The following is an 18739-nucleotide window of genomic DNA, read 5'->3' as shown; positions in this document are numbered from 1 at the left end:
CTTCAGAAATGGTGTTGATGACCCCTAACAATAGTCTCATGGTACTACCGTTAGGGGTTTTAAGCTGCTCCCCTCCTCTAGTTCGGTATCTCTCCCTCCACTGTTTGCCCACAGTCCAAATAGTGACAAACACATACAATAGCACTAAATCCCACTTCACTTGTTATAGGATTCTCAGAATGCCCCCCAAAGACAAGGTGGTGGCTGCTGCCAGAAGGATGCTGGGCTGTATAAAGAGAGGAATAGCCAGTAGAAGGAAGAAGGTGTTGATGCCCCTGTACAGGTCATTGGTGAGGTCCCACTTGGAGTATTGTGTTCAGTTTTGGAGACCGTATCTGGCAAAGGATGTAAGAAGACTTGAAGCGGTTCAAAGGAGGGCGACGAAAATGATAGGAGGCTTGCGCCAGAAGACGTATGAGGAGAGACTGGAAAGGAGGGACAGGGAAGATATGATTCAGACGTTCAAATACTTGAAGGGTATTAACGTAGAACAAAATCTTTTCCAGAGAAAGGAAAATGGTAAAACCAGAGGACATAATTTGAGGTTAAGGGGTGGTAGATTCAAGAGCAATGTTAGGAAATTCTACTTTACGGAGAGGGTGGTGGATGCCTGGAATGTGCTCCCGAGAGAGGTGGTGGAGAGGAAAACGGTGACTGAGTTCAAAGAAGCGTGGGATAAAAACAAAGGATCTAGAGTCAGAAATAATACTGAATTAAGGCCAGTACTGGGCAGACTTGCACGGTCTATCTGTATATGGCCATTTGGGGGAGGATGGGCTGGAGAGGGCTTCAATGGCTGGGAGGGTGTAGATGGGCTGGAGTAGGTTTTGAAAGAGATTTCGGCAGTTGGAACCCAAGCACAGTACCGGTTAGAGCTTTGGATTCTTGCCCAGAAATAGCTAAGAAGAAAAAATTTAAATTGAATCAGGTTGGGCAGACTGGATGGACCATTCAGGTCTTTATCTGCCGTCATCTACTATGTTACTATGTGTGGCAGCACTCCTCATTGATCCATTTTTAACGTGTGATTCAAACTCTATTTATTCTTTTAATCTTATTTTAGTTTTAGTTTTTATCAATGCTTCATACTAGACTTATATGTGCATTAAAGTCAACGTAGCTTTTTCATGGCGGCATGATTACACCAGTCCCCCCATGCAGCCATGAAAAAGCTATGTTGACTTTAATGCATACCAAAAAGATCTTTGCGTTCTGAGAATTTAGCTTTACTGAGGGGAAAGCCGACAGTCGACCAAGTGACGACGATTCAGGGAAAAGGTATCCCATGAAAATGCTACGAGGGAAAAATGCTGGGAAGAAACAACGGGCAAAACACAGGAGCGTATTGAGTCAGAGGAGGAGGATAAGAGGATTGTAGCACAGGAGAAAAAAATAAAGATCGAAGCACAGGGAAAGGAAACGAAGACAAAAAATTACCAATGCAAGGAGCCTAAGGAACAAAATGGGGGAACTAGAAGTCATGGCCAAAACTGAGAACCTAGACATCATTGGGTCTCCGAAACATGGTGGAATGAAGAAAACAAATGGGACATAGCACTGCCGGGGTACAAACTCTATCGCGAGGACAGGTCAGGGCAGAAAGGAGGAGGAATAGTTCTATACATAAAAGAAAGCATACACTCGACCAGAGTGGACACAGCAGCGACAACCAACAAATTGGAATCGCTATGGGTTAAAACACTGGGAAGGAAAGGGTCCGAGATAAAGATGGGCTTGTACTATCGTCCACCTAGGCAAAACAAAACTACCGATGAAGAAATGGAAGACGAGATGAAACGGGAATGCAAAAATGGTAACACGATCATTATGGGAGACTTCAACTATCCCTGGATAGACTGGAGTCTTGGAAACTCAAAATGCACTAGGGAGACCGGATTCCTGGAGGTTATTCAGGACTGCTTCATGGATCAGCTTGTCAGAGAACCGACGAGAGGAAATGCTACTCTGGATCTAATCCTTAATTGGCACAGGGGATCTGCAAAGGATGTGGAAGTAGTGGGACCGTTGGGAAACAGCGATCATAACATGATCAAGTTCAAAGTTGAAGTAGGAATACCGAAGGGAAAGAGAACCACAGCGACAACTTTTAACTTCAAGAAAGGGAACTATGACACAATGAGGGTAATGGTAAAGAAGAAACTCAGGAACGACACAAAGAAATGGCAGACTGTAGAGCAAGCCTGGTCTCTATTCAAGAACACAATAAGCGAGGCGCAAAATTGGTATATCCCCAGATTCAGAAAAGGGTGTAAAAAGAGCCGAACAAAAGACCCGGCGTGGATAACTAAAGAAGTGAAGAAAGTTATAAGGAGTAAGAAGAATTCATTCAATAAATGGAAAAAGGGCAAAACCGAGGAGAACTGGAAAGAACACAGGAAGTATCAAAAAGAATGTCACCTCGTGGTTAGAAATGCAAAAAAGAGAATATGAAGAGAGGCTAGCCAGAGAAGCACGAAATTTCAAACCGTTCTTCAAATATGTTAAAGGGAAGCAGCCGACTAGGGAGGAGGTGGAACTGCTGGATGACAGTGATAGGAAGGGGGTGGTGAAGGAGGAGAAAGAAGTGCGGAAAGACTAAACATGTTCTTTTCGTCAGTATTTACAAAAGAAGACACATCCAACATACTGGAACCTGAACAAATCTTCAAAGGAGACCAAGCAGAAAAATTAACATCCATTGAAGTAAACCTTGAGGACGTACACAGGCAGATAGAAAAATTTAAAACTGACAAATCACCGGGCCCTAAAGGAGGAAATAGCGGAACTACTATAGCAGGTTTGTAATCTATCTCTGAAAACAGGAGGTTTGGAAGATAGCCAATGTTACGCCCATCTTTAAAAAGGGATCGAGAGGTGACCCAGGGAACTACAGACCGGTAAGTCTGACCTCGGTTCTGGGGAAAATGGCGGAAGCGCTGATAAAAAGATAGCATTGAGGAGCATCTAGAGAGGCATAAACTTATGAAAACAAGCCAACATGGCTTCTGCAAGGGAAGATCGTGCCTGACAAACTTATTGCACTTGTTCGAAGGAATTAACAAACGGATGGACAAAGGGGATCCCATAGACACTGTATACTTAGACTTCTTAAAAAGCCTTCAACAAGGTACCCCATGAATGCCTACTTCGGAAACTAAAGAACCGTGGGGTGGAAGGAGACGTACACAGATGGATCAGGAATTGGTTGGCAGGCAGGAAGCAGAGGGTAGGAGTGAAGGGCCATTACTTGGACTGGAGGAAGGTCACAAGTGGTGTTCCGCAGGGGTCGGTGCTTGGACCGATGCTCTTCAATGTATTTATAAATGATCTAGAAACGGAGACAAAGAGCGAAGTAATAAAATTTGCAGATGACACCAAGCTATTTAATGGGGCTAGGACTAAAGAGGACTGCGAAGATTTACAAAGGGATATGAACAAACTAGGGGAGTGGACGACGAGATGGCAGATGATGTTCAATGTAGAGAAATGTAAAGTCATACATACAGGAAACAGAAACCCGAGGTACAGCTACACGATGAGAGGGCTGTTATTGAGTGAGAGTTCCCAAGAAAGGGACTTGGGGGTAATAGTGGACATGACAATGAAGCCGTCGGTACAATGCGCAGCGGCTGCTAAGAAAGCGAATAGAATGCTAGGAATAATCAAGAAAGGTATTTCAAGCAGAACGAAAGAAGTTATCTTGCCGTTGTATCGGGCGATGGTGCGCCCGCATCTGGAGTACTGCGTCCAATATTGGTCGTCGTACCTAAAGAAGGATATGGCGATACTCGAGAGGGTTCAGAAGAGAGCGACACGTTTGATAAAAGGTATGGAATATCTTTCATACGCTGAAAGATTGGAGAGGCTGGGGAAACGGAGACTTAGAGGGGATATGATAGAGACTTACAAGATCACGAAGGGCATAGAGAAAGTGGAGAGGGACAGATTCTTCAAACTTTTGACAACTACAAGAACGAGAGGGCATTCGGAAAAATTGAAAGGGGACAGTTTCAGAACCAATGCTAGGAAGTTCTTCACCCAATGGGTGGTGGACACCTGGAACGCGCTTCCAGAGGGAGTGATAGGACAAGGTACAGTATTGGAGTTCAAGAAGGGATTGGACAATTTTCTGAATGAAAAGGGGATAGAAGGATATAGATAGAGGGCTACTACACAGGTCCTGGACCTGATGGGCTGCCGCGTGAGTGGACTGCTGGGCATGATGGACCTCAGGTCTGACCAAGCAGAGGCACTGCTTTTGTTCTTATGTTAATCCAAGACTTGTCAAGGCTGGTAAAATGACTTTCTGTTGTGCAGGAGTTAAGTTATGGAACTCTTTGGTGGGTTAGATACAAAATTGCTGTGAAAAGGGCAGGTTCAGAAAACTACTTAAGACGTAGTTATTTGTAGATGCCTTTTTCTAGCTATCTGTAGTAAATATTTATGAACTATTCACGATCTTTAGTATCCAAATGATGATATCTTTCTGAGGATTGTTTGCATGTTTATTTTATCACATGTCTATTTTATCATGTGTTTATTTTTACATTATGTAGGTAAATTATGTAGACCGCTTAGTTTTAAACTGTATATAAATTTTTTAAATAAATAAATAAATATGTCTAGTATGAAGCATTCATAAAAACTAAAATTAAAATAAGATAAAAAAATAAATAGAGTTTGGATCACATGTTAAAAATGGATCAATGAGGAGTGCGGCCACACCTCAGCTGTTGCTTTGGGGGGGGGGGGGCGTTCTGAGAATCCTATAACGAGTGAAGTGGAGGCAGGAACAAAATGTGAGGTTATTAAATTTGTGGATAACACCAAACTATATCGCAAGGTAAATAACATGGAGGACTGTAGGTCTTAGCTATTAAAACTCTAGAAAAGGATTGGGCAAACTACAGCTCTCAAGTCCTCAAAAGCCTTTTGTGCCCTGACCCACAGCATTTCCAATGCCATATGCCTCTTCCTGCCTTCTCGCTGCCTCCGTCTGCCAGTCTTACTCTCAGCTTTTCATGCAAGGTCTTACTGTTTTTAATTGCTAATGACAGGAACAGCTGATCGGTGGGCTGGCACAGGAACAGAAACGTGGTGGAGAGGGCAGAAGAAGATATGCGATACCTGGGACTGCCATTGGCTGGGACTTGGGGAGGAGGCTGTAAAGAATTAAATATAGTGAATAAAAAACAATTAAAAATACATTAAAAAGAAGCAAAGGATCAAATGAGTCAGGACTTGCTGTTAGAAATCCCATCTAATAAATGAAGTTACGGGTGAGAGGTTCAGATGAAAAATGTTCTTGGTGATGGTATCTATGTTGTGAAATTGTCTTCCTGAGGAAATCAGGCTGGAGAATGTTGAAGACCTGGATTTTTATGGTCTGATATACCTGAAAATGTTAACCTTCTGGAAGGAGTTTTAAATAGAGAACCAAATCTTTTCCAGAGAAGGGAAAATGGTAAAACTAGAGGGCATAACTTGAGGTTGCAGGGAGGAAGACGTAGGAGTAATGTTAGGAAATTCTTTTTCACGGTGAGGATGGTGGATGCCTGGAGGGAAGTGCATTCGCGTGATGTCACCGCGTTGCATCCATGCATGCGCAAATGCCCTCCCGGATTTTGAAAAGCTGTCCGGATGCCCGGACATGTCCTGGTAAATCCCGACATCTTGTAACCCTACCATTAAGAATGACACGGGAATGAACATCAAGCAATTGAAAGAAGCCGTAGCAAATAGGAAAGCATGGCGAGGACAGGCCTAAAGAGCATCCAAGGGTCGAATACAACTGAATGGACAGTAGTAGTAGTTTGGCTTGCAACTCACAACACAGTCTTCTGAAAACTGTTCAAAGTTTACTTTACAGTCAACTCCCGCAAATTTGCGGTTCGCAAATCGCGGACTCAGTAATTCGCAGTATTTTCCAATCACCTCTTCCTAGTACTAAAGTCATGGTTACACCAATCAGGAGCTGCTTTGATATGCCAGAAAGCGTGTCAAAGCAGCTCCTGATTGGTGTAACCATGGACACGCTCTTCCAGAATCTCTCATAGGGGAAAACACCCTCCAGGGATTCGAGACAAAGTTAGACAAGTTCCTGCTGAACAAGAACGTGCGTAGGTAGGGCTGGTCTCAGTTAGGGCGCTGGTCTTTGACCGGAGGGCCGCCACGTGAGCGGACTTCTGGGCATGATGGGCCAGCTGCCTTCTTCTGCCTTTGATCAGCTGAAAAACCGTATTTACGGTTTTTCAAAATTTGTGGGTGTTCCTGGAACGGAATCCCCATGAATTTCAGGGGAGTACTGTACTTCTAATGCTATTTGTCTGAGGGGTTTTGGCCTTTCCTCTGTGAACATTGAACAGAAATATTTGTTAAGCATTTCCACATTTTCTTCACCAGCCTCTTCAGATTTCTATCACTTTTGCATATCTTCCCATGACTAACATAAAGAAAGAAAGATCTCCCCCTTTACCCTTTGTTTCTTTCATTCGCATCCTTGCTCTCCTCCATCCATTCTCAGCTTCTCATCGTCTTTCCAGATATTATTGTTTGTTTTCCTCTTTTTGTGATCTCTTGTAGTTTATGAATGCTTTTTTCTTATACAGGGTTAATATTTAAATGTGGGTTGCAGCTTTTGAAAATATACCCAAATATTCAGTGACAGCTGATGTATGGATATTAACTCTGAATATTCAAGTATAGTGGATAGATATCTAGATTCTGGGCTATTTGGGGGCTGATGCTAAAAGCTACTTTGAGCCTATCCACGTAGTTACAGCAGGTTGTGTGGGGAGTGTGTGGTTAGAGCTACAGTCCCAGCACCCTGGGGTTGTTGGTTCAAATCCTGCACTGCTCTTTGTGACCCTGTGCAAGTCACTTAGTCCCCCAGTGCCCCAGGTACATTAGAAAGAGTGTGAGCCTGCCAGCACAGATAGGGAAAATGCTTGAGTACCTGAATAATTTGTAATCCGCATAGAATTGTAGGATATGCAGAATATAAATAATAATACTAAGCTGCAGAGGGGAACTGAACACATATGTTAATTTTCACAGAGTATATGGCTGCACGTTGCATTAAAATAAATGCCAATATGGCCGTCGAGTATTCTGTGGCAATGCAGAGAGATAAACTGGGGCTTTAGATGCATCATGGTTATGGTGAAAATTTTTTCGGCAGGTCGAGGACAGCATACAAGGATTTGGAGGCTGACCAAATTTCAGTTTGGGTTTTGGATTTGGCACCTAAACTGGCCTGAAATTCTGCCGAAACTGCAACTCTCCTTCTACTCTTGCGATCACTCGGCACCCCCTCCCCCTCCCACCTGCAGGCCCTCCCCAGGTCCACCTCTTTGAGGCAGGATCAGACCCCATTCATTCCTATCGGGTGCCATTGCTTTGTAGAAATAGCTGCTGAGACTTTCCATGGCAGCCTCACGAGACTGCCGCGGGAGGTCCTGGCAGCCATGTTAAGATTGGAACCAGCACGGGCAGAAGCAAGTCTGTACAAACGTGGATTATAAGTCTTCCAAATACAGGAAAATAACGACAGTGCCTAAATATAACTTGCCTTGAGCTCTAACTGAAAAAAAAAAAAAAAATGTGAGCTAGAGTCACAGCACGACATCAGAAACACTTTAACCCATTTGCAAGTACCAGGCCCAGAATCCCTTTCCTCATGTAGGTTCTATTACCAGTTAGAGCAACACTACAGAAAATCCAGGAGATTCATACCTAGATGACACTGCAGCCAGAATGTCCTAATTAACTGCTAGCACACAGAAATCACTTAGCTATAGCACTTTTGTGAATATCGCCAATTAAATCCCTATCTATTTCTTCTGCCTGCGAGGGAGGTCTGTGTATCACACCAGTATTAATAGATGTTCTATTCCCTCTTTCCAGATTAGCCCACAGTACCTCCTCCTTATCTTATAAGCCCTATAGTTTGTTGCTTTAATATTATATTTTAGATATAAATACCACTTCTCCCTCCTTTCTTCCTGTCCCATATGTCATGAATAGAATGGGTTACCATATGACTCCAAAAAAAGGAAGATGGATTGAGACATTCGGGTTTTAATTCTGCTGAAAGCAATGGGAAGTAAGGAGGACAGATAGAGACATCTGGGCTTTACTTCTGATGAAACCAATGAAAGTAAAACCCGGATGTCTCAATCCGTTCTCCTTTTTCTGGAGCCATATGGCAACCCTATCTGGACTATAATGTTTATGTTGCTAACCTGATTAATCTTATGTAAGCCGCAATGATTCCCAGTTGACATTTGCAGAGTATAAGAAACAATATGGTCAGGGTGAGAGAGGTAGAGATGCTAGCCCTGGGGTGAAGACGCTGGACATGGAACATGACAGGGACACAGAGAAGAGATCCAGGACAAAGTATGATGAGAGGAGTGAAGCTGAATATGTTGAGAAGATTAGGGACACCGAGAAGGCATATGCTATATACATCAGAGGGATGAGATGCTGGACAGGACAGATAAGAGACACAGAGAGAAGATGGATAGTGGACATAGAGAAAGATGTCAAAAGAACATGAGACCCTGAAAATATTTAAGAATCTTCCCCCTCCCTCCCCCAAAAAAGCAGAAAAGAGATACTGAGACCAAAGTAATGTTCAGAAAATAAAGGTATAAAAAAGTATTTTTTTTTAAATTTATTACTTGTAATGTGTCAGCTTAGGAAAATGTGCATCTCTGATATCTTACATTCTCCTAGGACAAGCAGGATGAGTCAGCCACATATGGGTGTTGTCCCAACACCTCCCAATTTGCGGATAAGCTCTCCAATAGCTCAGAGAGATTTTTTTTTTTTCTCTGAGCATGTGCAGTGCCCGGGCCCCACTGGGCATGCCCGAGCCCTACCCATTTCCCCCTGCTTCCCCCTAATCCCCAGTCTTTAGTTTCCGCCCGTTCCCATCGGTCGGATTTTTCTACAGCTCTCCATTACAACTTTTCTACTCATCAACTTGAAGATGCCTGAATCATGTAAAGAAACAACTGGGATGCAGGAGGAGGATGAACACACTGGATCCTCATGAATTGTGCGCCCACTGATTGGATCTGGCGCTCGAGGTTTCCGTGTGGCTTGCATTGTGCGCACATGTCACCACGTGCACGCAAGCTAAGGAAGAGGGCACTGAGAGACTTCATGAAGAGAAGTGAGGCCCGAGAATCTTCCTTCAGCAGCAATCCTCATCGGAGCGCAGCAGCGGGGGATCCACAGAAGAATCCAGTGAGGAGCCTCCAGGACATCCTGGCTCAGTCAACCCCCCCGACTGCAACTTGCCCGATCGAGAAATCTCTCCCGGAGGTCCTGCATGCTGTCGCTAGGCGTCGGCCCCTGCAGGAAGCCGATAGGAGTCTCACCAGACCGAGAGATCTCTCCAGGAGTTCCTGCATGTTGCTGCTTACAGCCAGCCTCCGCAGGGCATGAAGAGAAGTGAGGCCCGAGAATCTTCCTCCAGCAGCCATCCTCATCAGAATGCAGCAGCGGGGGATCCACAAGCTACAGTGGCAAGGAGCCTCCAGGATGCCCTGGCTCACTAATCCCCCCGCCTGCACTTGGCCCGGTAGAGAAATATCTCCCGGAGTCCCTGCATGTTGCCGCTTAGAACCAGCCTCTGCAGGGAAGCCGATAGGAGTCTCGCCAGACCGAGAGATCTCTCCAGGAATCCCTGCATGTTGCCACGCACAGCCATCCTCTGCAGGGCAGCCGATAGGAGTCTTGCATGCTGCTGCGTAAATCCACAGCCTCTGCAAGCAACAGATCGGGGCTTTCACTCTCCAGACGGCATGCTGCCTCTTAAAGCCAGCCTCTGAAGGGAGCCGATTGGGGTTCAAAGGTAAGTCCTATCTGCTTGTTTTTGGGAAAACCTCTGATAATCTGTTGCAGCCCCGAGGGCTCTGCCCCACCCTCCTCCTAATCTGAATTTAAGGAGAAAGAATCTCCCATGCTTCTTTCCCTTTGAGGGGACCTGCAGACCTCTCCCCCCAGTAGGAGACATGCTGCCCCAGAGTTCAGCTTATAAAGGACATGCTAAAAAAAAAAAACCCCCCCAAAAAACCCAACTCAATGTTTCTTTCCCTCTTGGGGTCCTGCAGAGTCTACAATTCACACCTTTCCTACCCCGCCCCCCTCCCCCTCTCAGGTTGGGAACGAGGAGTCTGCCTTTCTCAGCAGGGTGCTGATATCTTCAGAGATGCGGCATGCCAGACCATGCCTCTCCAAGGGTGGGGGTTTGAAACTCCTCAGTCTAAAAAGCTGTTTGCTCTTCATAAAACCTAGGCAGAGTGCTTTTCCAGCTAGCATGAGGGACTCTGTGCTATTCATGATTTCTATAGCACTGAAAGGCATATGCAGCGCTGTACAGTTTAATATACAATAGGCAGTACAGCAGGAGAAGCCCACTCAAGAGGCATTATCACTCCTCTTTCTCTGCCTCCAGGCACAGTGGGAAACGCAGCCAGGAGCACTGGCACAGATGAAGGGGTGCATCCTGCCCCCTCTCTGCAGGCTCTCCCCCCCTCTCAAGAAGGACAGAGAAGGGCGGTGGGGTACATGGAGCCACCCAACCAGTCAAGTGGAGCAGCACATGAACCTGCGAACCACCAGGGGTGGGACCAGCAGCCACAGTTAATCCTCCTGCTGACCCACTCCTCTCTCAGCGGGCTACACTCCCCACAATACCCCCCTTTAGACGGAGCCACGCACAACAACATGGCACGGTTCAGCGGCATGCCATGCACCCAAGCAACGGAGAAACAAGCTACACACCAGCCTCTAGCCACGCCCCGAGTCACCACCCACAAAAATAAATAAATATTTACTAAAAAAACAAAAAACAAAAAAACCCCCCCACAAACGAGGACTCACCCCAAGTCCCTCCAGAAACTCACAGCCTTTCTCAAGATCCACGTGGGTGGACAACAAGTACCCAAGACAGAGTACTACAAGGCCTGAACTACCAGTACCAGTACTTCATGCAGGCAGTGGCGATTCCAGTCCACAAGAACCTCCTGGACTGCAGAGACGAGATTTGGCTGACTCCCTCCTCAGGGCAACCAACATCAAGGAGACTGGGATTGAAGTACCAGATCTTTCCAGCCCAGGGATTCGACAACCCACAGCGGCCATACATGGACATTGCGGTAGCTTAAGAGAAACAGGGCAGCACGACCCCCCCCTCCAACCCCCGTCAGGGAAGGACCTGAAAAACCCTGGTTTCCACGGGGAAAAAGACCTTCGAGGGCGCAATGTTGAGCGCACGAATTGCTGCGCTCCAGTTCCAGATGCGGCTTTATCAGGAGGCCAGTGAGAGGAAATAAATAAATAAAATAAAATAGAGACTCCAGCTCACAACTGAGCCAGTCCACACTGGCAGCAGTCTGTGCCCCAGTGCTCGCAACAGTAACATAACTGCTACGCAAACAAGCACCGCCCGAGGGGCAGGGGCATCCAAGGGCAGCCCTCTCCCCAAGACAAAAACAGAACCTTGACCACCCTCCGGCCCAGCAGGATCAGATTGTCTGCGAAGGCTTGGCCCAGGATCACCATCGACCAGTGGGCCCTCAGCATCATCAAGCAGGGATTCCGAATTCGTCTCCACTCCCGCCCCCCCCCCCCCGAGTGGGCGGGGCACCCTCCATCTGACGACCCAACTTTCCTGCAGCAAGGAGAGGACCTGCTTCGGCAGAATCAATAGAGGCGGTGACAAACAGAGGAGATCACCTAGGGGTTTCTACTACAGGAACCCCCGCGTCACCATGGACAAGGACAACGCTCGTCCCTGGATCTCTGTAAGCTCAACAGATGCATACACAAGGTCCAGATGCACTCTCTGGGTACAGTCTTGGCCCTGTTACAGCCCAAGTATTGGCTAGTATCCCATGCACCCAGCCCACAGGAGGCATCGTCGCTTCTAAAGCCAAGACAGACGCCTCCAGTACAAGGTCCTGCCCCTTGGACTCTCAACGGCTCCAAGAGCGTTCACAAAGTGCGTGGCAGTGGCACATCCTCGCCTTCAAGGGGTGCGCGTCCTATCTTATCTCGACAGCTGGCAGCCCCGTCAACCACCATAACCCTCCTCCAAGAACTGGGGTTCCTCATCAACTACATGAAACCCCACCTGAAACCCACCCAGGGGATATCGTTCATCTGGGCAGTCATTAACTCCACGCAGACCAAGGCCGTCCTACGGGACTACCAGATCGACGCCATGACATCCCTGGCCCAGTGCATCCCTGCCAGCAGCTCATCGTCAGCACGCTCCGGTCTTTGTTGTGCAGCACACCAGACTACTCAGGTGATCCCTGAAAGGGCACCTCAGACGTCACTGGGACCAGTGTACCCAACCTCTGACCACCCACCCACTGGAGCTCAGGGCCTTAGAGAATGCCCTCGAAACCTTCAAACAGGCAGGGCAGTCCTCACCCAAACAGAAAACCAGGTGGCCTCGCACTATATCAGCAAACAGGGAGGGACAGGGTCAACCTCGCTATGCAAGGAAGCTTGCCACATGTGGGAGTTCTCCAACTCCATTCAATGCACCATCCAGGCAACTTACCTCCTGTGGGAGCAGAACGACCTGGCAGAAAGACTCAGCCACCAGCTGGATCCCGATGAGTGGTGTCTCAACCCAGCGGCGATGAAGAAGATCTTCAGCACCTGGGGCACACCGAGCATCGACCTGTTTGCAACCCAAACGAACTCAAAATACTCGACCTTCTGCGCAAAGAGATCAACCCATCGCCATCTCAGCCCCGACGGTCTGTCTGTGAGTTGGAACACCCTAAGTCCTGCAGAAGATTCTTCAGGACAGAGCAATGGTGATCATGATTGCCCTGATCGGGCTCCTGCAACCAGGGTTCCCGTTCCGGCAAGGGATAGCGGTTCACCCACCTCTCCCCGCTCCAGATCAGTGCAGTTCTCATTACCCCCTCCACCATGACCTGCGCTCCTTAGCCCTGACCGCATGGATGATGAGAGGATGAACCTATCACAAGACGTGGAGCACACTCTTATGGCAGCCAGAAGACCTTCAACCAGAAAACGCTATGGGTTGAAAGGGAGAAGGTTCCGCTACCAGTGCACAGACACGCAGCGAGACCCCTACAACTGCCCCATACCGGACACCCTGCAGTACATACTGAGCTTATCTCAGGGGGACCTAAAACCCACTTCCATCAAGGTCCACCTAAGTGCAATCACGGCATACCACGCTGGCCTAGACAGCAAACCAGTGTCGAGGCATCCAGTAATCACAAAATTTCATGAAGGGACTGTCCAATCTGCACCCACCGGTCAGACCACCACCGCCCGGATGGGACCTCAACTTGGTGCCGTATCATCTCACCTCGACCCCTTCAAACCTTTGGGGGAGGCAGATCCCGTATTCCTGGCTGGGAAAACCCTGACCATCGTGTCTACCGACACACTCCCTCATGAGAACAGGGTGGTACCCAGAACCCACCCCCGATTCTTGCCGAAGGCGGCTTCAGCGTGCCTCCCGGCACTCTACATCTCCCCACAGGGAGGCACACTGCCACCTCAGCAACACCTGGACTGTGTGCGGGCCCTGACTATGCAGCAGATTAGACAAGCCTCAATTGTTCGTCTCCTACGACCAAAACAGACCAGGACTTCCGGCCCCAAACGCAGGCGCGCGCGCTGGATATAAGAGTGCATCCCCTTCACCTATAGAAAAGCGCAGCATCAACCGCAGGTGGGAGCCAACGCCCACCAGCGCAGAACCATAGCCAACACAACGGCACATCTGCACCACACACCAATAGGGGACATCTGCGATGCAGCCACTTGGTCCTCCATGCACACCTTCACCAAGCACAGTTTCCCTCCCGGGAGGGACAGCAACCACTAGCACAGCCTTGACAAACACTGATCAAGTAGGGTGTTATAAATATCGACAAACACTGTTCAAGAAGGGTGTTATAGATATTGATTAAGTAGGTCTTCCAGCACTCCTTCTAGACTGAATGTGGAATAGGCAAGTATGAATTCTCACATGCAAGTACGATTTGTCACTGTTGACCAGTTGGTTTCTCACTGTTCATTGATTGTCATTGACCAATTTCACTGTTCTGTGAGTTAAGTAGGTCTTCCAGCAATCCTGTCTAGTCTGAATGTGGAATAGGCAAGTATGAATTCTAATATGCAAGTACGAATTGTCACTATTGACCAGTTATGAATTGTCACCGTTGACCAGTTGGTTTTCTCACTGTTCATTGATTGTCATTGACCAGTTTTCGCCGTTCTGTGAGTTAAGCAGGTCTTCCAGCACTCCTGTCTAGTCTGAATGTGGAATAGGCAAGTATGAATTCTCATATGCAAGTACGAATTGTCACTGTTGACCAGTTAAGAATTGTCACTGTTGACCAGTTGGTTTTCTCACTGTTCATTGATTGTCATTGACCAGTTTCGCTGTTCTGTGAGTTAAGTAGGTCTTCCAGCACTCCTGTCTAGACTGAATGTGGAATAGGCAAGTATGAATTCTCACATGCAAGTACGAATGGTCACTGTTGACCAGTTGGTTTCTCACTGTTCATTGATTGTCATTGACCAGTTCACTGTTCTGTGAGTATTATTGCTCAGTTAACACATCACTTTATCTAAAACCTTGTTTCCACAACTTTACCTGCTTTGCCTGATTACCCTGCCCGGCTCGGCCTCCACAGCCAGGCGAGGGATGCACAAAGCGCTAAGGCGCAGGTCCAGTCGGTACATCCCTCGGCTAGGGAGTCACCCATATGTGGCTGACTCATCCTGCTTGTCCTAGGAGAAAGTGTAGTTACTTACCTGTAACGTAGGTTCTCCGTGGACAGCAGGATAGTCAGCCACACAACCCACCCGCCTCCCCATACGGCCGACCCGGCCACAGCTAGGAACATCCTGGGGATTAGGGGGAAGCAGGGGGAAATGGGTAGGGCTCGGGCATGCCCAGTGGGTCCCGGGCACTGCACGTGCTCAGAGAAAAAAAAAAAAAAAAATCTCTCTGAGCTATTGGAGAGCTTATCCGCAAATTGGGAGGTGTTGGGACAACACCCATATGTGGCTGACTATCCTGCTGTCCACGGAGAACCTACGTTACAGGTAAGTAACTACACTTTCTTCCCTTTTACAAAGCATGCCTACAGACATTGTGTTTTTCTCTAAAGGTTTCGTATGAATCAAGAAAAGCAATATCATCCCTTTCTTGCTCCGTACCAGTCTGGAATGAAACTTTCCATCTGGCTGGCACTTGACATACTAGGGTCCGGTACAGAATCTAGTGCCAGCTGCCCAGAAGTTCTGTGTCACTGGCATTACTCGGTTACCACAAGGGGGAGAGGAGGGGGACTCTTATAGTGAGGAAATCCCAAGAAATTGTCCCCCACCCCAGATAAGAAAAAAAAAAATGGATATCTGTGTTAAAACCTGTTCTCCTAGGACAAGCAGGATTAGTCAGTCACATATGGGTGATGTTCCAACAGCTCCCATTTGCTGGATAAGCTCTCCAATAGCTCAGAGAGATTTTTTTTTTTTTGTTCTTTGAGCATGTGTTGTGCCCAGGGCCCCACCGGGCATGCCCGAGCACTACCCATTCCCCCCTGCTCTCCCATATTCCTTCAGGAAGTTCCTAGCTATGGCCGGATCGGCTCTGAGGGGAGGTGGGAGGGCTCTGTGGCTGATTTATCCTGCTGTCCACGGAGAACCTACATTACAGGTAAGTAACTACACTTTCTCCTAGGACAAGCAGGATGAGTCAGCCACATATGGGTGATGCTCCAACAGCTCCCATTTGCCAGATAAGCTCTCCAATAGCTCAGAGAGATTTTTTTTTTCCCCTCTCTGAGCATATGTGGTGCCCAGGGCCTCCCCCGGGCATGCCCGAGCACTACCCATATTCCCTCAGTTCCTATTGGATGTTATTTTAGTGGGTCACCAGGCACTCTCTCCCTCTTTTTTAGAGGAGGAGTTAATGGTGCCTGCTAGTAGTTGCCCAGTTTATTGTGCTTCATTGAAGCCATATTCCCACAACTCATTCTGGTCTTCATTTAATCTTGCCCGGCTCGGCTTCCACAGCCAGGCGAGGAACACACAGGGTGCAAAAGCGTAGCAAGGCTAATCTGCGCATCCCTCAGCTAGGGAGTCATCCAGATGTGGCTGACTTATCCTGCTTGTCCTAGAACAGGGGTGTCCAATGTCGGTCCTCGAGGGCCGCAATCCAGTCGGGTTTTCAGGATTTCCCCAATGAATATGCATTGAAAGCAGTGCATGCACATAGATCTCATACATATTCATTGGGGAAATCCTGAAAACCCGACTGGATTGCGGCCCTCGAGGACCGACATTGGACACCCCTGTCCTAGAAGAAAATGTAGTTACTTACCTGTAACGTAGGTTACAGGTAAGTAACTACACTTTAACAAATTAACCTAACTTCAGACACTCTTTTGCCGATAAGGCTTCCTAGTGAGAAACACCCTGAGAAGGGGACTGGTTGCTCTTTAAAGCAAAACCCAAGGGAGTGACAACTCTTCTAATGCTAAGTGAGTGCTGGGGACACCTTGAACAATTTATGTACCTTGGAGGAAAGAAGCTGAAAATCACAGAAATTGGCTAACAGCGCTGAAGGAATTATTGCCTTACAAATAAGATGTACAGGCAATCTCTCTGTCAGTGACTTGTGTTGAGACCCTTTCTAAGCAATAACAGCATTCTCCGCATAACATTGACATAGCATCTGACAAACCTCATTGTGCCCTTGTTTCCCTGCGATCTGTAGAAAAATGATCTCTGGCCAAAGGTAGACAATAGAGCATTCTAGGCCAGGAGAAAGGGCAGTGACAGATCCAGGAACTCAGTTTAAATGCCCCTTATCAGCTGCAAAGCTTATTTTACCTCCCGGGTTGTTTGGATAATATTTCCTTTAGGCTTGCCTATACTGTTCTCACCTATGCCTACAACAAGAGCTCTTCATTTAATACTGACTTTCTCTTATCCACCCCCCCCCCCATCCTACTTCATCCCTACACCTACCAACACTGCACATTCAGAGATGTTTACTAGACACCAAGTCTTGGGATACCTTTCAAGTTTTGTCTCTGGATATCTCCCTCCCCAAATATAAACGAGACCCCCTGCTCAGTGTTAACTCAGGACCCCCCCTCCCATAAAAAACACAGGGAAGAGAATAGTAAAGAATAATGAAGCAAGGGGAGGGGGAAGAAAGACAAGGGGAGGGAGGGTGAGAAATGCAGAAAAGGTCTCTAGTGAGGAAGAGATGACAAATGGCAGAGAGAGAAGCAGAGAAAAAGAGGAATATGGGGGGAAAGGCTGTCAGGAAGCGAGAGGAAAAGAAAGGAGGTGTGAGTGAATGGAAGAGAGAGAGTGAGACAGCTGGGGATGAGATTTTCTTTTCCCTATTCAAATGTAATCTGACATGAAGAGGTTATACTGTAGCATAGACACCAAAATGATTAGGGGTGCTATCCACAGAGCTGGCTCCTGTGTTTTGTAGACCTCATTCGTGTTCCCGACAGCCAGAGACTCCTGCACCCTGCCTTTTACGTGCAAAGAAGGGCAGCTCTAAGGAGATACCAAGCTCATAGCCTCAGAATCCAAGGGCTAGTGTCCCTCGTAAGGGTGCCCTCCTAGACATATCAATGACAACCATCCCTTCCCAGTTTAATCTCTGCCCAGGTTCCTCTCGAAAAACACGCATACTTTTTTTTATTGAGGGACATCTCTTCCGCTTTTCAGCTAACGGAGTAGGATCATCAGCTCCCCTGGGAAGGGACCTCGCTCACCTAAAGCACTGGACTGTTTGGTGTTTGCTGCCTTAGGTTCTGGAAATGAATAGCTACTGCTTGGACGATCTCCTTGCCTTCTGCCTTTTACTGCTCTCAGCTCTCCTACCCTACAGTCTCACTCTGATTGCATGAGCCTGTCCTGTTTTCGCAGCGGTCCTTTATATACCCCCCCCCCCCCCCCCAAGGACTTCTCTCCTCCAGAATCCTAACTAGGGGCGAGGGAGAGGAAGAAAAGTCTTCTGAGAGCAGAGAAAAGACTGAAATGAAAGGATGACGAGCCAGGACAAATGACATTAACCTCTTACTAGAGACAGTCAGAAAGGACTAGAGAGCGAGGGGAGAAAGCGGAGAGACAAAGAATGTGTCAGGTTGGTAGGGAGGTAGAAGACCAAATGCATTTGCCTTCCCCCTCCCGCCTCCAACCCAAATTGAAGACTGCTCACCTCTTGTCCTCTGTCCCTCTTGGGAGACCTTGGAAATCTTGCAGCTTCCACGATCCCCCCCCCCTCCCCCACCCCGCAGAAAAGAGACAGGCGCTGTGCAGAAAGTTTGGCTTGGGAGGGCGGAAGCGCAGTCCCTCCTAACCCAGACCGAAGTGAGGGAGTGAGGCGGCTCTTGCTCTCCGGCAAGTGCTGACCACACTTTCCTCGCCCGGGACTGGCTGGTGCCCGGGATCCGGGCTGGGGTGCCGTGCCAGCCTTTTGCCCGCAGCCTTCCTCTTGCGGAGCGGTGCCCACAGTGATGCACTGACTCCGGAGTGACACAAAGTGTGTGCATCGGGGAGGCGGAGAGAGAAAGTGGGTGTGTGACAAAGAGAGGCTGAATGTGATTTAGACAGCCTTTGAGTGTTTTGAAGAGAAACTACATACACGCAGACCCTCTCTTTAAGTGTCACTTTAAAAGAAAAG

The 18739-nt window shown here is 47.7% G+C and overlaps 1 protein-coding gene across 3 annotated transcripts in view; it reads right to left on the bottom strand.

Moving 5' to 3' along the window:
- Nucleotides 1-18438, bottom strand: part of TMEM91 (transmembrane protein 91) — a 50937-nt gene extending 32499 nt beyond the window's left edge. For 2 of the 3 annotated variants that reach the window (XM_033956469.1, XM_033956470.1), the window contains exon 1: nucleotides 18275-18438. The gene's annotated coding sequence lies outside the window, so the exon portion shown is untranslated. The remainder of the gene's footprint in view (nucleotides 1-18274) is intronic. The other variant, XM_033956468.1, reaches the window with a different exon arrangement.
- Nucleotides 18439-18739: the final 301 nt, after the last annotated feature.

The sequence above is a fragment of the Geotrypetes seraphini genome, chromosome 8, assembly GCF_902459505.1.
Source record: "Geotrypetes seraphini chromosome 8, aGeoSer1.1, whole genome shotgun sequence".
In the NCBI taxonomy this organism is placed as follows: Eukaryota; Metazoa; Chordata; class Amphibia; order Gymnophiona; family Dermophiidae; genus Geotrypetes; species Geotrypetes seraphini.
Note: the sequence above shows the minus strand (reverse complement) of the source record. Positions and strands in the feature narration are given on the sequence as shown.